Below are 19,343 nucleotides of genomic sequence, written 5' to 3'. Positions count from 1 at the left end.
TTTTAAGTATTTTTTAAAACTTGTATTTATTTATTTTTAAAGAGAGGGGGAGGGAGGGAGAAAGTGAGGGAGAGAAACATTGATTTTTGAAACATTGATCGGTTGCCTCTCTCACACCCACAACTGGGGACCTGGCCTGCAACCCAGGCATGGCCCAGACTGGGAACTGAACCAGCAACCTCTCAGTTCATAGGCTAGTGCTCAATCCATAGAGCCGCACCAGCCAGGGCTGAAACTGTTCCAAAAAATTCAAGAGGAGGGAAGTCTCTCAACCTCATTTTATGAGGCCAGCATTATCCTGACTCCAAAACCAGATAAAAACACTACAAAAAACACAGAAGATTATAGGCCAATATCCCTGAGGAACATAGATGCTAAGATGCTCAACAAAATATTAGCAAACTGAATACAGCAATACATCAGAAAAGATTATATACTACGATCAAGTGGGATTCATTCTGGGAATGTAAGTTTGGTACAACATTTACAAATCCATAAATGTAATACACTACATAAACAAAATGAAGGATAAAACAACATGATCATACAGATGTAGAAAAAGCATTTGATAAAATCCAGCACCAATGATGATAAAAACTCTCAGCAGAGTGGGAATAGAGGGAACACAACTAAACATAATAAAGGCCACATATGACAAACCCACTGTTAGCATCATAGTCAGCAGGCAAAAACTACAAGTGTTCCCTTTAATATCAGGAACAAAACAGGGAATGTCCCCTTTTACCTCTCTTATTCAACACAGTACAGGAAGTCCTAGCCACAGCAATCAGACAAGAGGAAGAAATAAAAGGAATCCAAGTTAGAAAGAAAGAAGTAAAATGGTCTTTATTTGCAGATAACATGATACTGTACATAGCGAACCCTACAGATTCTACCAGGAAACTACTGGAACTGATAAATGAGTTCAGTAAAGTAGCAGGACACAAAATTAATATCCAGAAATCAGTTGTATTTTTATATGCCAATAATGAACTAACAGAAAGGAAAATTAAGAAAACAATCCCATTCACAATTGCTTCAAAAAGAATAAAATACCTAGGAATAAGTCTAACCACGGATGTAAAAGACCTGTACTCAGAAAATGATAAGACACTGAAACAAGAAATTGAAGAAGATACATATAAGTAGAAGCAAATACTGTACTCATGGACAGAAAGAATTAACATCACTAAAATGTCCACACTACCCAAAGCAATCTATAGATTCAACACAATTCCTATGAAGATACCAATGTTGTATCTCATAGAACTAGAACAAATATTTCAAAAATTTAAATGGAACCACAAAAGGACCTGAATAGTAACAGTGACTTTGAGAGAGAAGAACAAAGTTAGAGGAATCATGATACCTAATATCAAACTATACTTTAAGGCCACAGTAATCAAAACAGCATGGTACGGGAATAAAAACAGACACATAGGTTAAAAATGAAACAGAATAGAGAATCCAGAAATAAACCCACACCTTTACAGCCAATTAATATTTGAGAGAGGAAGGAAGCACATACAATGAGCTAAAGATAGTTTATTCAATAAATAGTGTTGGGAAAACTGGACAGATACAAGCAGAAAAATGAAACTAGACTGCCTTGTTATGCCATACAAAAATAAATTCAAAATGTTTTAAAGACTTAAATGTTAGATCTGAAACCATCAAAATTCTAGATGAAAACATTGGCAGCAAAATCTCAGACATTGCTCATAGCAATATTTTATCTGATATATCTCCCTAGCGCAAGGGAAACAAAAGAAAAAAAATTAACAAATGGGACTACATCAAACTAAAATTTTTTTGCACATCAAAGGAAACATCAGCAATATAAAAAGACAATGCACTGAGTGGAAGAACATATTCACTGATACAGTTGATAAGGGGTTAATATAGAAAAATTTATAAAGAACTTATAAACTGTACACCAAAAAACTGCACAATCCAATTTAAAAATGGGCAGAGGACCTGAATAAATACTTCTTCAAAGAGGACAAACAGATGGCCATAGACATATGAAAAGATGCTCAACGTCACTAATCGTCAGAGAAATGCAAATTAAAACCACAATGAGATATCATCTCACACCTGTCAGAATGGTTATCATCAATAAATCAACAAACAACAAGTGCTGGTGAGGATGTGGAGAAACGGGAACCTTTTTACACTGTTGGTGGGAATGCAGACTCATGCAGCCATTGTGGAAAGCAGTATAGAGATACCTCAAAAAAATTAAAAATGGAACTGCCTTATGACCCAGTGATTCTACTTCTGGGAGTTTATCCAAAGAAACTCAAAACACCAATTTGAAAGAACGTAAGTACCCCTATGTTCATTGCAGCGTTATTTACAATTGCCAAAATATGGAAGGAGCCCAAGTGTCTATCAGTGGATGAGTGGATAAAACAACTATGGTATATTTACACCATGGAATGCTACTTGGCTATAAAAAAAAGAGAAAGTTTTATCCTTTGCAACAACATGGATGGATCTGGAGAACATTATGCTAAGTGAAATAAGCCAGTCAGAGAAAGACAAATACAATACGATTTCACTCATATGTGGAATCTAATGAACAAACTGAACTAACAAGCAAAACAGTGGCAGACTCATAGATAGAGAGCAGGTTGACAGTTATGGGTAGGTGAGGTCAGGGGGTGGAGAGATCCAGCAACAAGGAAGAAGGACTCATAGACATGGACAACAGTGTGGTGATTGTGGGGGGAAGTGGGGATAAGGGGGGCAAAGGACAATAGGAAAAATACAAGTTTTTCTAGTAATGGGACTAGAGAAGAGGGAATGAAAGAAGCACAGGATCCCAATGTTAATCACAATCATATCCTTCCATAGGTATTTTGATATTCTTTTATTAGCTTCTTTTCATTTATACTGAAGTAATTTATTTTTTATGGCCAAATTAACTTATTTTTCTGGTTAATCAGTTTGCATAGGTTTATCAATTGGAGGCTTCAATTTGGTTTTCCAAAATATTTTCTCACGCTTGGGAGAGGCAGATCATGGCCCCAAAGAGTCCCCATGAAGTATGAATGAAGATGAAGATCAGTTTTCTGGGAAGGGGTGCCACCAGGTGGTTGGATCTGGGGTAGAGCAGAGGCCCTTACACCAATGCCTGCTGGGAACTGGCAGGAAGCAATGTGTGACTCTTGCTTGGTAACAACTTTATCTAATACACAGAATGACTCTCTTTTGCTGACATGTGGAAAATATAGGTCCAGTGTTGATGGAAAATAAGAATCTTTTCCCCCCGATAGCTGGAAATCCAGATTTTATAAGAAATCTCCTAATATGTTAATAATAGCAAGTAATTAAAAAAAATTTAAAGTCTGCAGGCAGGACTCAGCTAACAGGGGCGTGAACTTGGCCTCTGCGTGTTCACTGTTCCAGGTCAAACAGCCTGTCAGCCTGCTACACTCTTCCTTACAGAGGAGGAAACAGCTCTGGAAGCCACCGCAGAGCTGGTTGTAGAAGCAACAGGACTGGAACTGTGCCGACAAAGCCAGAGTAATCTTGTCACAGGTTGAATTTAAGCCTTTATTTCTCTACCAGTCAAAGGCCTCTAAGGGCCAACATCTTGCATCAGGGACTATCACTTCTGAAGTCTTACTGCAAAGAAAGAAAGTAAAAAGCCAGAATTTGCAGGTTTTGATTCTTAGTTTGAATGGTTTCTATTCTTCTATCTTCTCTCACTTTCCTCTTTTTCTTTCTAGCTGGCTGGGCTGCAGGGTGGGTGTGGGTTGGAGGTGGACAGCTCCCCGCCCACCAGCTTCCGGGGTCCCCTGGGGAGGGAGGAGTGTGGGTGGGGGACTTCCTCTTGCTGGAACCAAAGTTCAAGTTCCATGAATAGAAGCCCTTTCTCCCAGGTGAAGCAGACAGTCAGGAAAGCAAGTCATTTCAGGTGAATCCATGGTTCATCTGGATCTGTGCTGCATGGGAGTAAGTAATACAGCTTTTCAGGTTTAACAAAACGCAGCATTTCCTTTCACACTACCTGGAGGAGGGTGATGTGGGCAGAATGGGGAGGGAGAGCAAACTTTTGGGAGAATGGAGGGATTCCAGCAGTTTGTAAACGTAAGCTGGGGAACTAGTTTACCTGAGAGAAGCTTCAAACCTGGATGAGAAAAGTGAAGTTCTTAAACTGTCTTTATCCATTTCCTTTCCTTTTTAAAGGGTGTGTGTCGAGGGATGGTGGTGGCTACTAGACCTCCTTTTTTGGTAGAAAATGGCTAATTGGCAGTAAAAGGACTTGCTGACGGGTAAGCAATGGGGTAGGGAGAAAAGCAGCTGAAATTCCCTTCCCCTCCATCTCTCCTCATGGGGTCCAATGTGAGCAGTCTCTGACTGCTTAGAGGAACTTTAAACAATCTGCGGAAAGACCTGACATCGCAGATGATAACTTGAGTTAATAACCAAGGAGGAAGTGGACTCATCAGGCAAGGAGTTCTGAATATGTTAGCAGGAGGTATTACTAAAGACTAATTATGAAGATGTCTTACATCAAAGGAAGTCATAGGCAAACAAACCAGAACAGAAACTCATGTTTTCTCTTGCAGTGAGGGTTGGCTAAGTTGTCATTTCCAAGTGGAAGATGCCAGAAAGTTTAGTAAGAGAATAATTTTCCAGAGAGGTACACCGGGGAAAATACTATTATGGTGAGACTACAGTAAGCCCCGACATTGTGAGAGTAACTAATGATCTCTTTCCCACCAAGATAGAGTTTTAGAAAACATTTTTATTTGCTACATGAAAGGATTCATCAAAATCATGGAGGGCCTAAGTGCAAAGTGTTTAGTACTGCCCACGTCAAGAATCAACACCAATGGTAAGCACGGACCTTCCAGTTAGAAACAGGCACTTCTAGAAAGGCAGGACTAAATGTGCATGTCCTTTTGCTAAGCTGCTGATCCAATAGCCCACAGGAAATTTAGTGTCTTTGATGATATCTCATTCTATCCCCTATGCATATCACAATTCCCAGCACGTAAGACTCAATAACTATTTGTGGAATGTATTGTCGTGTTCATAATGTTCACCACATTTTATTTATTAGACCACCTTAGAAACAGCTCTGAGGGGCAGTTCAGCCATCTTGGCTGACAGCCTGTGGGATCTGGTGTTTTAAATTAACCTTGGCACGTGAGCGCAGCGAGGGACCTTTAGAGTAGGTGAGTTCAAGCTATTTGTTTTACAAGGAGAACACCTGAGACACAGAATTCTCTTAGGAAAGTTAACTTTCCTAAGGTCACACAGCCTGTGGAGCCAGGATATGAACAGTCCTGCGTAGGACGGACACCAGCTCTTGGAGAAAGGGAAGCCCAAAGGACACGTGATATTTAGAAGTAGATTTTCATGAAGCAGAAGACATCAGGAAAGGCATCAGTGGTGTGTGGAGAAGTCCTTTGCAGCCTCTTAGTTCTAGCATCAGGCGACTCACAAGGGCATTCTAAGTGACTTGGCAATGTCGCAACTCTGAGATCTGGAGCTAAGTGCTAATAACAAAGTCTGTTCTGCCTTATGGTTGTTTTTTTTCTGAAAACCCTAAGGTCTTTCCTCATAATAAAAAAGTTGAAATCCAGAGTGAATTTTTTAATCAAAAGCCAGGTGCCTGAAATAGAGAAGAATCTTTTCTTTTGTCAAAAAAAAAAAAAACAAACCCCAAACGGAAAACCCCAAAAGTAACTAACCATCTCTTCACGTGCTTCCTTGTGAGAACACCAGATGGTCTGGGCAAATACAACTGAATGGTGGAGTTTGGTTTTTCTGGGCACTTCTCGATTTTAGTGTGTGGGAGGGGACTTTCTGTAGAATTTCACCAATGTGTGTGCTTGGTGAAGAGAGAAAGCCAGGGGAAATTAAAAGTCCTCTAGTCGGAGTCATTAAGGAGAGGAAGTCATCAGTCTGGGAGGACCAGAACGCAAGCTGATATCCACACTGAGAACCTGGTCTTGTGTGCTCTGGGCCATTTTATCCTGGCTCTTGTACTGCTGACTGCATCTGTAAGAAAATGGACAGAAGTTGATGCGCGGTTCCCACAGATGTAATTACATCCATACCTTTGGCCAGTTCATAATGGCAGGCCCGATATTCATCAGCTAACGTAACCCTGAGCTTCCTGGGGCCCACGCCCACCTGGGAGGTAGGTATTTCTGCCCATCATTAGGAAAGGCATACACACCCACATATCACTCTGCCCAGCTCTGCTTAATGGCACCCTGGACTCCCAACGCATGCCTCATGGACCCAGCTCAGGGGGCACTGCAGCTTCTTGCACGAACCACTGCACTGGCAGCCACTGGCCCAGTCCATGCAGGTCCACCTGACTCAATCTGTCCTCCATACCTGAGGACCCAGACGGTCATCCTCTCTCTGCTTATTCAGCCACAGATGCCTGCGGTGTCCCTCTCCCTTGGAAGAAGAGCCCACAGGACCGGGGCTCCCCCTACACCATCTCATCTTAGGCAGGCCGTCTGAGCCAGCAGACTTAGCCCCCACAGATGAGAGCAAGCTGTATGGATGTCTCAGGAGATATTTTACTCTATCTGCAAAAAGGTGGCCCTGCATCTTCAAAAGAAAGTCACCCACATGAAGTTGCCTCTCTCTGTGTCTCAGAAAGTAGCCAGGAGAATGTATCAGCTGGCCTCCAGGGTGCCTCCACACTGTGTGGCTGAGCTCTCTGGGGTAGGTGGATGTCGAGGGGGACGTGCCTTCCATGAGGTGGTGGAGGCCACCTGTGCTGTATGTCATACACCCAGGAAAACCAGCCTGACCAGGTGGGGGTCGTGAAGAGGTTCTGGACCAAATCTGGCTTCCTGATGTGTGCTGGGGCTACTGGGGGACACACATTGAGGTGTCCAGTGCTAAAAGGTAGGAAAAGAACTATCTTAATGGGTTCCAGTACTTTTCAGTAATATCAGTAACTTCTCAGGCTACGGCTGGTCCTGACCTTCATTTCACCCAAGTGTTTGTCGGCTTCCCAAGATTGAGCCATAATCCACATGTGTTGGAGGCAAGTTGGCTTTGCCACAGGGGAGATGCTGGCACTCTCTTACTCCCATCCAACAAGAAACAGGGGCCGTGACATAGGGCCTGTCCTAATCTGTGAGGAAGCGTACCCTCTCCATCAGTGGCTGACAGCCCCATAGCATCAACGATCGCCTTTGAGGAGCTGCATTTCTTTCTTTTTTTTTTTTTCAGAGTTTCCTTTTTTTCTCTTTTTAAATTTTTATTGTTATTCAGTTACAGTTGTGTGCCTTTTCTCCCCATCCCTCCACCCCACCCCAGCCGAACCCACCTCCCTCCCCCACCTCCAACCTCCGCCTTGATTTTGTCCATGTGTCCTTTATAGTAGCTCCTATAGACCCCTCTCCTCACTGTCCCCTCCCCACTCCCCTCTGGCTATTGTTAGATTGTTCTTAACTTCAATGTCTCTGGTTATATTTTGTTTGCTTTTTTCTTCTGTTGATTATGTTCCAGTTAAAGGTGAGATCATATGGTATTTGTCCCTCACCATCTGGCTTATTTCACTTAGCATAATGCTCTCCAGTTCCATCCATGCTGTTGCAAAGGGTATAAGGTCCTTCTTTCTCTCTGCTGCATAGAATTCCATTGTGTAAATGTACCATAGTTTTTGGATCCACTCATTTGCTGATGGGCACTTAGGTTGCTTCCAGTACTTGGCTATTGTAAATTGTGCTGCTATGAACATTGGGGTGCATAGGTTCTTTTGGATTGGTGTTTCAGGGTTCTTAGGGTATAATCCCAGCAGCGGAATTGCTGGGTCAAAGGGCAGTTCCATTTTTAGTTTTCTGAGGAAATTCCATACTGTTTTCCACAGTGGCCTCACCAGTCTGCATTCCCACCAACAGTGCACTAGGGTTCCCTTTTCTCCACATACTCTCCAACATGTGTTTGTTGATTTGTTTATGTTGGCCACTCTGACTGGTGTGAGGTGGTATCTCACTGTGGTTTTAATTTGCATCTCTCTGATGGCTAGTGATGCTGAACATCTTTTCATATGTCTCTGGGCCCTCTGTATGTCTTCCTTGGAGAAGTGTCTGTTCAAGTCCTTTGCCCATTTTTTAATTGGGTTGTTTCTGTTCCTGGAGTGGAGTCCTGTGAGTTCTTTATATATTTTGGAGATCAGGCCCTTGTCTGAGGTATCATTGGCAAATATGTTTTCCCATAGTGTTGGTTCTCTTTTTATTTTAATGCTGTTTTCTTTAGCCATGCAGAAGCTTTTTATTTTGGTAAGGTCCCATTTGTTTATTCTTTCCTTTATGTCCCTTGCTTTAGGGGATGTGTCTGTGAGGATGTTGCTGCATGGAATGTCTGAGATTTTCCTGCCAATGTTTTCCTCTAGGACTTTTATGGTGTTACAGCTTTTATTTAAGTCTTTTATCCACCTTGAATTTATTTTTGTGTATGGCGTAATTTGGTGATCAAGTTTCATTTTTTTGCATGTAGCTGTCTAGATCTCCCAACACCATTTGTTGAAGAGGCTATTTTTGCTCCATTTTATGCTCCTGCCTCCTTTGTCAAATATTAATTGACTGTAAAGACTTGGGTTTATTTCTGGGCTCTCTGTTCTGTTCCATTGGTCTATGTGCCTGTTTTTATGCCAGTACCAGGCTGTTTTGATTACAGTGGCCTTGTAATACAGTTTGATGTCAGGTATTGTGATCCCTCCTGCTTTGTTCTTCTTTCTCAAAATTGCTACAGCTATTCGGGGTCATTTATAGTTCCATATGAATGTCTGAAATGTTTGTTCTATATCTGTGAAATATGTTATTGGTACTTTACTAGGGATTGCATTGAATCTATAAATCGCTTTGGGTAGTATGGCCATTTTGATGATGTTAATTCTTCTAATCCATGAACATGGTACATGCTTCCATTTGTTTGTGTCTTCCTTAATTTCTTTCTTCAAAGTTATATAGTTTTCTGAGTACAGGTCTTTTACCAAGGAGCTGCATTTCAACCAGCGGCCCTTGGCGGCGTCGGGCACCGCTGAGCAGGCCTTCAAGCAGTTGAGAGGCCAGTGGCAGTGTCTCCCGGACCACACTATGTCAGGCAAAGCGAGTCTGTGAGGTGGTTGGTGGATGCTGCTTGCTCCACTCTGTGTATCGACTGAGGTGAGGTTTTCTGCCTGCTGCCTGGAGTGGGACCAGAGCTGCCCTTGCTGCCGCATGGAGCAGAACCAGCCTGCAGAGCAGCATGAGGCAAAAAGGGAGCGGGGGTTCCAGGTGCACCAAGCCCTCAGTTGGCACCTGGCATTCCTGGCCCAGCCAACTCACGGTGATGACTATTCACCCTGCATGTTCCCTTGAATATCTCCTTCAGGCCTTCTTTCATCTTTCCATGTTAACCCTCCCCTCTCTCTTCCTGAGAATAAAGCAGTGAGGTTAGTGTTTCTAACATTCCAAGCATGCTGTCACCCCCAGCAGAAGGGGAACATTGTCTGCGCTGTCAAAGAGGCTTGTCAGAAACTAGCTGCAGGTGTGTGGCTGCTTTACAGCCCAAGCAGTTTACAGTGGCAGATCTACTCACCTTAGTTCTACTTTAAGTTTCTTGAGTGCCAATTTTATCACCCATAAAGTCACATGCATTTTCAAAAACATCTACATTTACACTTTTACACATACACATGCCAATCCTTTTCTGAACCAATCCTGTTCAAACACTAATAACCTGTATAAGTTTCCTATTGCTGCTGTAACAAATTGCCACAGAATTGGTGGCTTCAAACAACACAAATGTATTATCCTGTAGTTCTGGAGGTCAGAAGTCCCAAAACAGTTTTGGTGTGCTGTGTCTAGATGTGGGCAGGGCTCTGCTGATTCTGAAGGATCTAGGGCAGACTTTGTGCCTTGCCTTTTCCAACTTCTGGACACCACCTATGTTCCTTGGCTCTGGCCCCTTTCTGCATCTTCGCAACCAGCTGCATAGCATCTTTGCTCCTTTCTGACCTCTGCTTCTGTCATCATATCCCCTTTTCCATCCTGCTTTCCCAGCTACTACACAACCCTGCTTCTCTTGAGCTCTGAAGTCCCTTCCATCTCTGACATTCAGTGACTCCACGTTCCCCCAGCTCAGATAAAGTGCTTAACAACTGGGAGCAGATACAGGTATGCTGAAGGGATCCTTCAAGGCAAGAAGTCATCTCCCAACCTCTCCTTCCTGGGCAGTGCATATATTCTTGAGATCATTCACTCACTGGACTTTTTGTGTGCTTGCAATGTACTAGGCACTAGGTATGCAAAGGTGGAAAAGACACAGTCCTTGCCTTCAAGAATTCCGGTGGGGGGAAAAGCTAAGCAAGCCAATAGTTACAAAACAATAAGATGTGATATAATGAGAGCTGGGCATATGGCTACCCAGAAGAGGGGTACCACACTGTGTAGACTGGTACGAGTTTACCCTTGAGCTGAGTGGTAAAGGATAAGCATGGTGGAGGGAGCTCTGGCAAGTGGGATCTGCAGAAGGCACAGGGTTGAAAGCAGTGTGGTGCTTTGGGAGAACTGCAGGTAGTTCTGCAGTGGGGAAGCCAGGGTGAAGTGGAGGTGTGGGGCTGCAGAGGCAGGCAGGGGCCTGCATGCTAAGCTAAGGCTGTTGAACTTCCTGTGAGCCCAAAGGAATCACTGACTGAATTAAGTAAGGGGTAACACGATCAGTTTGGCCCTTTAAAAAAATAATCTTTGAGTGAACTCTAAACTTGGAAAAGTTCTGGACTAGGGAGTCCATAGCCCAGGACCCTAGGTCCTGGAACCTCTCCAGGTCTCAACTTCTTTCTCTGTCACATGAGAGAGCCCCACTCATCTCCAAGTCTGCTTCTCGCTCTAGCATTGCATCACTTCTAGTGTGAATATGCTGTCATTGCACTTTCTCGTTACAGACCCTGCAGCGTTCTCTGAGGCCTCAGACAAGTTTGAATGATAATCAGAGTTGGCCCTAGCTCCTGGGTGGAGACTTGTGAGCTGGGGAGCAGCAGAAAGAAAGGGGGAAGGGCCCTGCTTCTCCTGTCCTGCCATTCTTATCCTTCTGAAACCACAGAAAGCAGGTGCCTAGGAAGAGGCCTGAGAATGGCTACAGAAGGGCTCTGGGCTAAATGGGATTTGTGCAACTGGGCAGAGGTTGAGACAGCCAAAGGCACGGAAGAAGAGAGGCCTCTCCAATGATCTCTCACCATAATTTGGGAGAGAATGAAAGGTAACCCTCTTCCCTCCATAAAGAAGGACACGTCCTTTTAGGGAGTTTGAAAATATTCACTAAGACTACTCCCTCTAAGGATTAGTTGGAGATAAGCATTTATGAGTTAAGTGTGTGTAGAGCTCCTGTTCTCTGTCCAAGACTGTAAGTGAAATACCAAAGGTGCTTTGAGTCCGTAAGGCCTAGAATAGACAATGTCCATGCTTAGAAGACTAAAAAATTCACATATAAAAGGCTTACCACAACACCACATATGGAAAAGAATGCCCTGGAGTAGGCTCAGGCAGCCGCAGGCAGCGGCCACCCTCTGCCCACACTGTGCTTCTGGGAGTCCAGGGAGGAAGAGAAGTTGGAGTGTTTGTTGGTATAAGGACACTCATTACCCAGCCATTGTTACTGTAGTGACCAGTTATTGCAGTGGCCGCAACTGAGTTGGCAGAGACTCCCTTCCAGGACCGCTCTACATTTGGACACGGGACTGGGGAGCCGATCCATAGCTACCGTGGGGCACAATCAGAGAGGCTTTCCTGGGTCGCATCACTTGGGTCTGATCCCTAGTCTCACTTGATTGCCCTTTCTGTTCATTTTCTTTATAGCGCTAATCATTTATTTGCAGCTTTATTTAATGATCATCTTTCCCTTAAATTATAAAGTTGTGGGAGAGGGGGCAGGTATGGCAGGGGAGAGCAATGGAGGAAAAATGGGGACAACTGTAATTAAACAACGATAAAAATCTTTTAAAAAAATTATAAGGGTACAGGTCCATGAGGGTACAGGTAGTATGTACATTTTTACTGTGGTAAAAAAATCATTAAGTTACCCCCCCCCCATCTGAACCATTACAAGTACAGTTTGGTAATGTACAGTGTTAAGTAAACTTACACTGTTGTGAAACAGATATCCAGAAACTTTTCATCTTGCAGAACTAACACTTTAGCCATAAAATAGTAGCTCCTCAGCCCCTGGTAACCACCATGCACTTTCTATATCTATAAATTTGGCTACTTTAGAAACCTTATGTAAGTGTAATCAGATAGCATTTGTCCTTGGTGACTGGCTTATTTCACTTAGCACAACATCCTCAGGGTTCATTCATGTGGCAGCACGTGGCAGGACCTCCTTTCTTTTTAGGGCTGCATAGTGTTTCATTGTACATATGTTACCGCATTTTGTTTGCCCATTCACCTGTCAATGGACACTTATGTTGCCTCTGTTTCTTGGCCACTGTGAATAATACTGCAGTAAACACAGGTATGTAACTATCTCTTTGATATCTTGCTTTCAATTCTTTCGGATATACACCTGGAAGTGGGATTGCTACATCATATGGTAGTTCTATTTTTAATTTTTTTAAACTGCCATACTGTTTTCCAAAGACAATGTGCATTTTTATTACTAATGAACGCCATACCCTATATTTAATGTAATGATGGGCATATAGTAGACCTTCAAATGTCGCTTGAACGTATGAATGATAACAAGAGGGACTTGGGGGTAGTGAGAGGCCTAGGCCTGTCCACCATGGCCTCTCTCGGCTAAGGCCTGATTGCAATTATTAGAAGCTCTGATACAGAGGCTTGCTCATCCTCAGCTATGGGGCCGAGACAGAATGAAGCATAAAGGAAAAACCTAAAATACTAGCTTCTGTCATGTGAAGGTCTTTTTATTAAAATCCCAAGTTCCCTTGCTTTTTATTTACCTCGTTATCTACTCTTTTCCTCTATTTAATTTCCAAATCTCTCCTAAAAGAAAAAGGAGAAAAAAGAAGCAGAAATCCCAGTTTCAGTGGAGAAATCTCCCCAAGGTCCTGAGATTGCAGGGTGCGGCAGAAGCTATAGGTCTCATTCCTGGTTCAGGTGGCCTAGAGATGACCTTAGGAGGGGCACTCCCTCGTGGACAATGTCCCGAATCAACAACGCCCTGAAGAATGGCTGCCACCTCCTGCTGTTGAGTGTAACTGTCTCTGGCCACCTGGACCAGGACTGCCATGTGGGCATTGTGCTGGTCTAGGTGGCTCTGCAGCTGGGCTGCTGATTCCCAGGCCAATTTGCTGACCAGCCACCTGTTCTCTGCCATTTCAGCTGCAATAATGGCAGCAAGAGTGTGGGGGCACCTGAGGGTCCTGGCACTGGGCTGAAATGGCACATTCAGCCTGCCCATGCTCCAGGGGGCACTGGAGACACCCTGGAGTGTTTAGGGCTAATGATGGAGTCTCTCTCTGAGGCTGGTTTCTCTTTGGAGATTCTGGCCTCCTCTGGACTTTTGTTGGAGAAGAAAGAGCAAATTCTAGATGCTCTCCTGATACGATTCTTTCCAGGCCCCAGAATTAAGACTGGAAAAGATTTCCATGAGGGCCAGTCATCAACTACATTTCAGGCAATAGCCAGTATAAGCCAGTGGAAGGATCACTGGACTTGGGTTCTAGTGTCAGCCTTAGCATTAACTGGCAGTGTTGCCTTCTGCAATTACTTTCCTCTGGATTAGTTTCCTTAGGTGTAAAATGCAAAGGTTGAAGACAATTTCCAGCTGTCCCTTCCAGCTTAAATATGCTGACTCCAAAACCTGTAATGAAACCATGCTTTCTTACACTTTCAGGAATTTTGAGGAATCCTCAAAATTGGTTTTATCATTTATGACTTCCTTCTCAACCCAGTTCCATGGCTTCAAGGCTTTGGTAGAACACATCTGGCCATTTACCTGTCCCAGTTCCTTGAACTTCCTGGCTAATGTCCATCTCAACTGTCTTGTCGACTAGGGTACCAACTGGGCTTTCAGGAATGAGGTCACTGGTCAGCTCTAAATGCTTCTCCTTCCAGCTTTAAATGACACTCTGTCTCCATCTCCATCTCTGGTTCTGGTGCCTCCTACCACTGCTGCTGCTGGGGAGAGTAACCTTCTGCTCATCCACGCATGGCTGGGTCTGCTTCCTGAGGTGGTCTGGGCTGCTGCCACCTGTGATCTGCTCTGTAGAAGGGGCAGCCCTTGGCCGGAGCTCTCCCAGAGTGCAGGATGGCCACGTGGACATTCTTACAGGCCACATTGTGGGCCTTGAACTTGGTTTGACACTGGTATGCATGTCGGATACATCCCTGCTCCTGAAGGCACCTGGCCACATCATCATAGGCTGCAGTGTTGTGGTGAACTGTCTTCAGGCACCTCTTGATAGCAGGTTTCTCCATGGTGGTGAGCAGGTGCTGGATCTCTGCTGGAGCCCAGTGGGCTCCAGGTGGATTCTGCTGGGGTGACTGGGACGTCCCGCTGGCTCCTGGCCTGGGAGCATGAGGGGTGAGCCCGTCAGTGCAAGTTCTGGACTGGTCCTGTCAAAGACAAACAGCAATGAACACTTGTTAAGGTGGCAAGACAGATTTTATTCAGATTATTGCAGTAAGGAAGAGAGACTCCAGTGTAAAGTGAACTCAACACCAATGAAGACAAAGGTGACTAAGGGCTTTTAAGGGGCTAAAGGGAGTTAGATCATTTAGAGATAAGTAAAAGGATCTGTAGGAAAGTGAGAAGGAGAGAACAAAAAGGGGCTAGGAAAGACTGGGGATCTAAAAAAGGGTGAGGGAGAGATGGGAAATTGCTGGGGTCACCTTTAGGGACACAGCTTAATGCAGGAGGAAGCCAGGCTAAAGTTTAGTCACATCTGTTGGCACAATGTTTGGGCAAGTCTTTTGTGCCGAGTGGGAGCTACTGGTTCACCTTCTTAGAGCCTGGTGCCTAGTCTCCCCATTAGAGCAGTCTGGAGACCATGGGCCAATAAGACTGGGGTTCCTTTTCTTCCTTCATACCCCTGTGGGTGACGGGAGGGTCAGGGTGGACTTCATGTAGGCCAGCTTAACATGGATGGCACTGTAGTCTGTTTTCACTTCTACTGCAGAGAGTGGCTGGAATGGCAGCAGGTGAGAGACAATGTTATTGAAGAAAGGATCCCAAGAGAAGCCCCACTGCTGCAGAATTTTCTATGGCCACAGCTTTTGTGATCCTTTAGCTGCTGGAAATTATCAGCGGTGTGCCTGGTCCAACAGATGACGCTGTGGAGGTTCCAAAATAGGAGAACTTGCTAATGTCATAGGTCCTTGTGCTCTGCCCTGCTTTGCTCAGATTAGAGCTTATGGAAGGGGGCAGGGACAAAACCAGGGAGCTGTAGGGGTCATCTACCCAGGCTGGCCCCACCAGAGACCACAGACCTGCCCAGGATTCAACAAGACTGGCTATCGGTTTTCTCGGTTAGCCATAGCCACCCCAGTCTGTGACAGGGAGGGGTAAATATACACCTGTTGTCTTGCCCCTCTTGAGGCAGTCCGCCTCTTCTAAGTAGGCCGCAGGTGGCTTTGCCCACTTGTGTCTGTCTCATCGAGTTTGCAAATGCCTGAGCTTCAGGCAGACTTCCTGCCTACGTGCCTCCACTTCAGCTTGGCTCCAGAACAGCTCACTGCTAAAAGGCCAGCAGGTCTCCTACGCTGGATGTCCAATGAGCAAGCACACTCAAGGTGGGGCCGGTCACCCTCCAATAGACCGTTTACACAGATGTCTTCGTTGGAAAATCCCTTCAATGGCAGCCAAGCAGACTAGACCAGTTCCCACAACACAGTTAACAGAAATATCTTGTGTGGCCAGATAGCTCTCTCTGTTAAGGTAGGACACCCACAAGCTGTAAGCACCTGCTGATTTCTCTTGAAAAGAGAGGGTTGTTATCAGACCAGGGCTGGCTTTGGAAAGCCAGGACTGGGTGTGAGAAGGTGAGTGGGGGCCCCTTCCTTCAGACTGGGACGCAGGGGAGGAAGGAAATGAACACTAGGTATGAGGAACTGCCTGCCGCATCCCTCTCCTCTGTTCTCTTGACAATAGCTCCCTGCCACAGCTCCCATAAAGTAAAAATGTTAGGTTCAGGATTCCTGGCCTCCTGCCCCAAAAGCTCCCGTTTGTAGACATGGCCCCCAGTCTACCTTCCGTGTCTTCCTGACAAAGCACTCTGTGAAGCCCAGAAGCTGGTTTGAGTGTCCTGGCTTAGAGATGGTGATAGAAAAGGCTTAAAATTTCAAATTGTGAGAGCCTGAAAGAGGACCCAAGAAGGGGGTAAAACAAAAGAGAAAGGCTTGGAGGGCTTAAGCGAGATGCCAGGAAATCGCCTAACATCTAAAGTCGTGTATTCAACGTTAATTCAACAGACGTTCATTAAGGCTTACTCTCTGTCAGGTCTTGTGCTAAGCATTCAGGGTAAGAAGGGGAATAAGACATGGCTCAGTGGGGGAGACAGATTTGTAAACCGTAATTGCAGTACAATAAAAGGAACAACAGAAAGACATCAAAGAGATGGGGTCATCCCATCCCACTCTCCTACAGGGATATGTTGGGGGTGAGCAAAGTCAATTGGTAGTCCGCTACCGTCACTCCTTCCCCTTCTCTCCCACTCTCTTCTCCCTCTGCTTTCTTTCTCCTCCACAGCTGTCCAGTGGTACCCAATGCACTCACTTGCCCCACGGACAGGACACATAGTTAAATGAGTTGTTGACTCGTATCCTAAGGAAACAGAACTTCCCGGTGGAACTGGGCTGTCCAGGTCCTTAGTCTTCTGCTGTGAAGAGGACTAATTATGTTAGATTATTGTTTGTCTTTTCCTAAATGACAAGAAATCAAGTTCAAGTTCTAAGATCTAAACTAGTCAGATGGAAATAGTCCAACACAGAGAAAAGAGGAAAGTGTCTGGATGGATGGTTTGGCCTAATGTGTTTGTTTTGAATTTTTGTATATGAAAGATAATAGTTTGAAACTTTTATCAGTTTCAAATGATATAGTTTGAAATCCAAGTACCTGCCACTCAGATTTTCTGTTAACATTTTGTCATGTTTGCTTCAAATCTTTAAAAAATATATATATATTCAGCAATAGATTCATTCCCCCTACCCTTGCCCCTCCTTCAGAAGAAATCACTATTAAGTCGGGTTGCATCATTCATTCCCATGCGTACTGTTATTGTTGATATCGTTGCATGTTTTCAAAGAATAGTAACAATTTAAGTTTCAAAACTGTATATAAAAGATTTAGTACTGTGCTTATTTTTTGTTATCTGATTTTTTCACTCAGTATTCTCTTGATATATGAGGCTACGTGAAATTTCTGTATTCCACTGTAAAAATAAACCAGTGTGTTACTTATTTCTTTCTGTCACATTTCTTATACTTGCTACTTACCATGCTTTTCTTTGATTTCTTTTTTACCTTCTCTTTTCCTGTTGTCTTCTGTGTAGTGATAGTGTCTTCTTCTTTTCTTTCTACCACTTTGGAAATGATACATCTGCTTCAGGTTTTCTCATCTTTATCCTTAAATTGTTTCTTTAAATCACTTATCCTTAAATAACTGCCTTCAGAATGTCTGTTTTCCTTCTGAATAAACAGAGACCTTAGGATATTTAACCCATTTGTCGTTGTTATTGTTTAAAGCTGTGCTGTTTAATATGGTCATCACTAGTCACGTGTGGCTGCTCAAAAAATGTAAATTTACTTAACATTAAATTTAATGTTAAATTTAATTTAAAATTCATTTTATTGGTTGCATAGTCACACTTTAAGTGCCAAATAGCCACATGTGGCTAATGACTACCATACTGGATAGAGTAGATATAGAAAATTTCCATCATTGTGGAAAGTTCTATAAGGCCAAACTAGTTATTCTCATTTAGTTTTTACCTCCCTCCAAATTAATTATTATTAATAATATTGCTTTATAGAGCCAACACTTTAGGTTTACCTTCTGTGTTTACCAATTTCTTTGCTTACCATTGTTTATTCCTTATTTCTCATTTAATTTCTTTTTTCCTGTAATGTGTGCCTTAGGAGTCTCCTATGAACTGAATTGTGTCCCCCTCAAATTCATACGGTGAAGTCCTAACGCTCAATGATTGTGGTTGTATTTGGAGACAGTCTTTCAGAGGAAGTTAAGGTTAAGTGAGGTCATAAGGGTGGGGCCATAATACAATATGCGTTATGTGAAGAGGAAGAGATCTCTCTCTCTCTCTTTCTCTCTCTCTCCTCCCCTCCCCTCTCCTCTTTCTCTCTGCATGTCCACAAAGGAAAGGCCACTTCAGGACTCGGCAAGAAGGTGGATGGACATTTGCAAACCAGAAGGAGAGCTCTCACCAGAAACTGAACTATGCCAGATCTTGACCTGGGACTTCCAGCCTCCATAACTGAGAAATAAATTTGTTGTTTAAGCCACTCAACCTGTAGTATTTTGTGACGGTAGCCCTAGCAGACACATATAGTCCATTCAACAAGGATCTGGAGTGTTATTCTGAAAGTCTTCTATTTAGCTGTAACTCTTTAATAATAGTTTAGCAAAGCATGTAATTCTAGGTTGCCAGTTATTTTCTTTGGCCCTTTGAAAATATTATTCAGTTTTCTGGCCTTTGTTGTTACAGGTGAGAAATCAGCTGTCAGTCTAAACTTTTGTTCCTCTTTTCTTTTGGATTGATTTTAATAATGTCCCCATATTTCTGGTGCCCTGAGCTTCACTGAGGTGTGCTTGAGTAAAAGTTTACCTTATATTCCTTGCCCAGGATTCATTATGATTCTTTATCCTGAGGATTCTTATCTTTGATCAATTCTGAACATTTTCAGCTATGATTTCTTTTATTTACTTCATTTTTTAAATCCATCTGGAATTCCCATTTTCGTTTTATCATTCATTTCTGTTAACTTCTCTTTACATTTTTCATTTTCCCCATTCTGCTGCATTATGGCACTTTCTTCGGCTCCATGTTCTAGTTTACTAATTCTGTTTTCAAACGTTATCTATCCTGCTTTTAACCAGTCCATTAATTTATCCTTTCAAAAACTGCTATTCTGTTTTTAACCAGTCCATTATTTATCCTTTCAAAAACTGAATTCTTTGCCCTGGCTGATGTGGCTCAGTTGACTGGACATCACCCCGCAAAGCAAAAGGTTGCTAGTTCTATTCCCATTCAGGGCACATGCCTGGGTTACACATTCAGTTACAGGTCAGGGCATGTATGAGAGGCAAGTGATTGACGTTTCTCTCCTTCTCTTTCTCCCTTCCTTCCCCTCTCTCTCTCAAGAAAAAAAAAGAACCACCCAAAAACTGTTCTTTAA

The 19,343-nt window shown here is 43.5% G+C and overlaps 1 long non-coding RNA gene across 1 annotated transcript; it reads left to right on the top strand.

Annotated features, from left to right (window-relative positions):
* The first annotated feature begins 3,850 nt into the window (after nucleotides 1–3,850).
* Nucleotides 3,851–18,473, top strand: LOC123479485 (uncharacterized). Its single transcript, XR_006655118.2, has 3 exons — nucleotides 3,851–3,963; nucleotides 4,198–4,283; nucleotides 18,305–18,473. It is a non-coding gene; the product is annotated as an uncharacterized lncRNA (long non-coding RNA).
* The last annotated feature ends 870 nt before the right edge of the window (nucleotides 18,474–19,343 follow it).

The sequence above is a fragment of the Desmodus rotundus genome, chromosome 11 (genome assembly GCF_022682495.2).
Source record: "Desmodus rotundus isolate HL8 chromosome 11, HLdesRot8A.1, whole genome shotgun sequence".
Classification (NCBI taxonomy): Eukaryota; Metazoa; Chordata; class Mammalia; order Chiroptera; family Phyllostomidae; genus Desmodus; species Desmodus rotundus.
The sequence above is the reverse complement of the archived record's forward strand: the minus strand, read 5'-3'. Positions and strand labels throughout refer to the sequence as shown.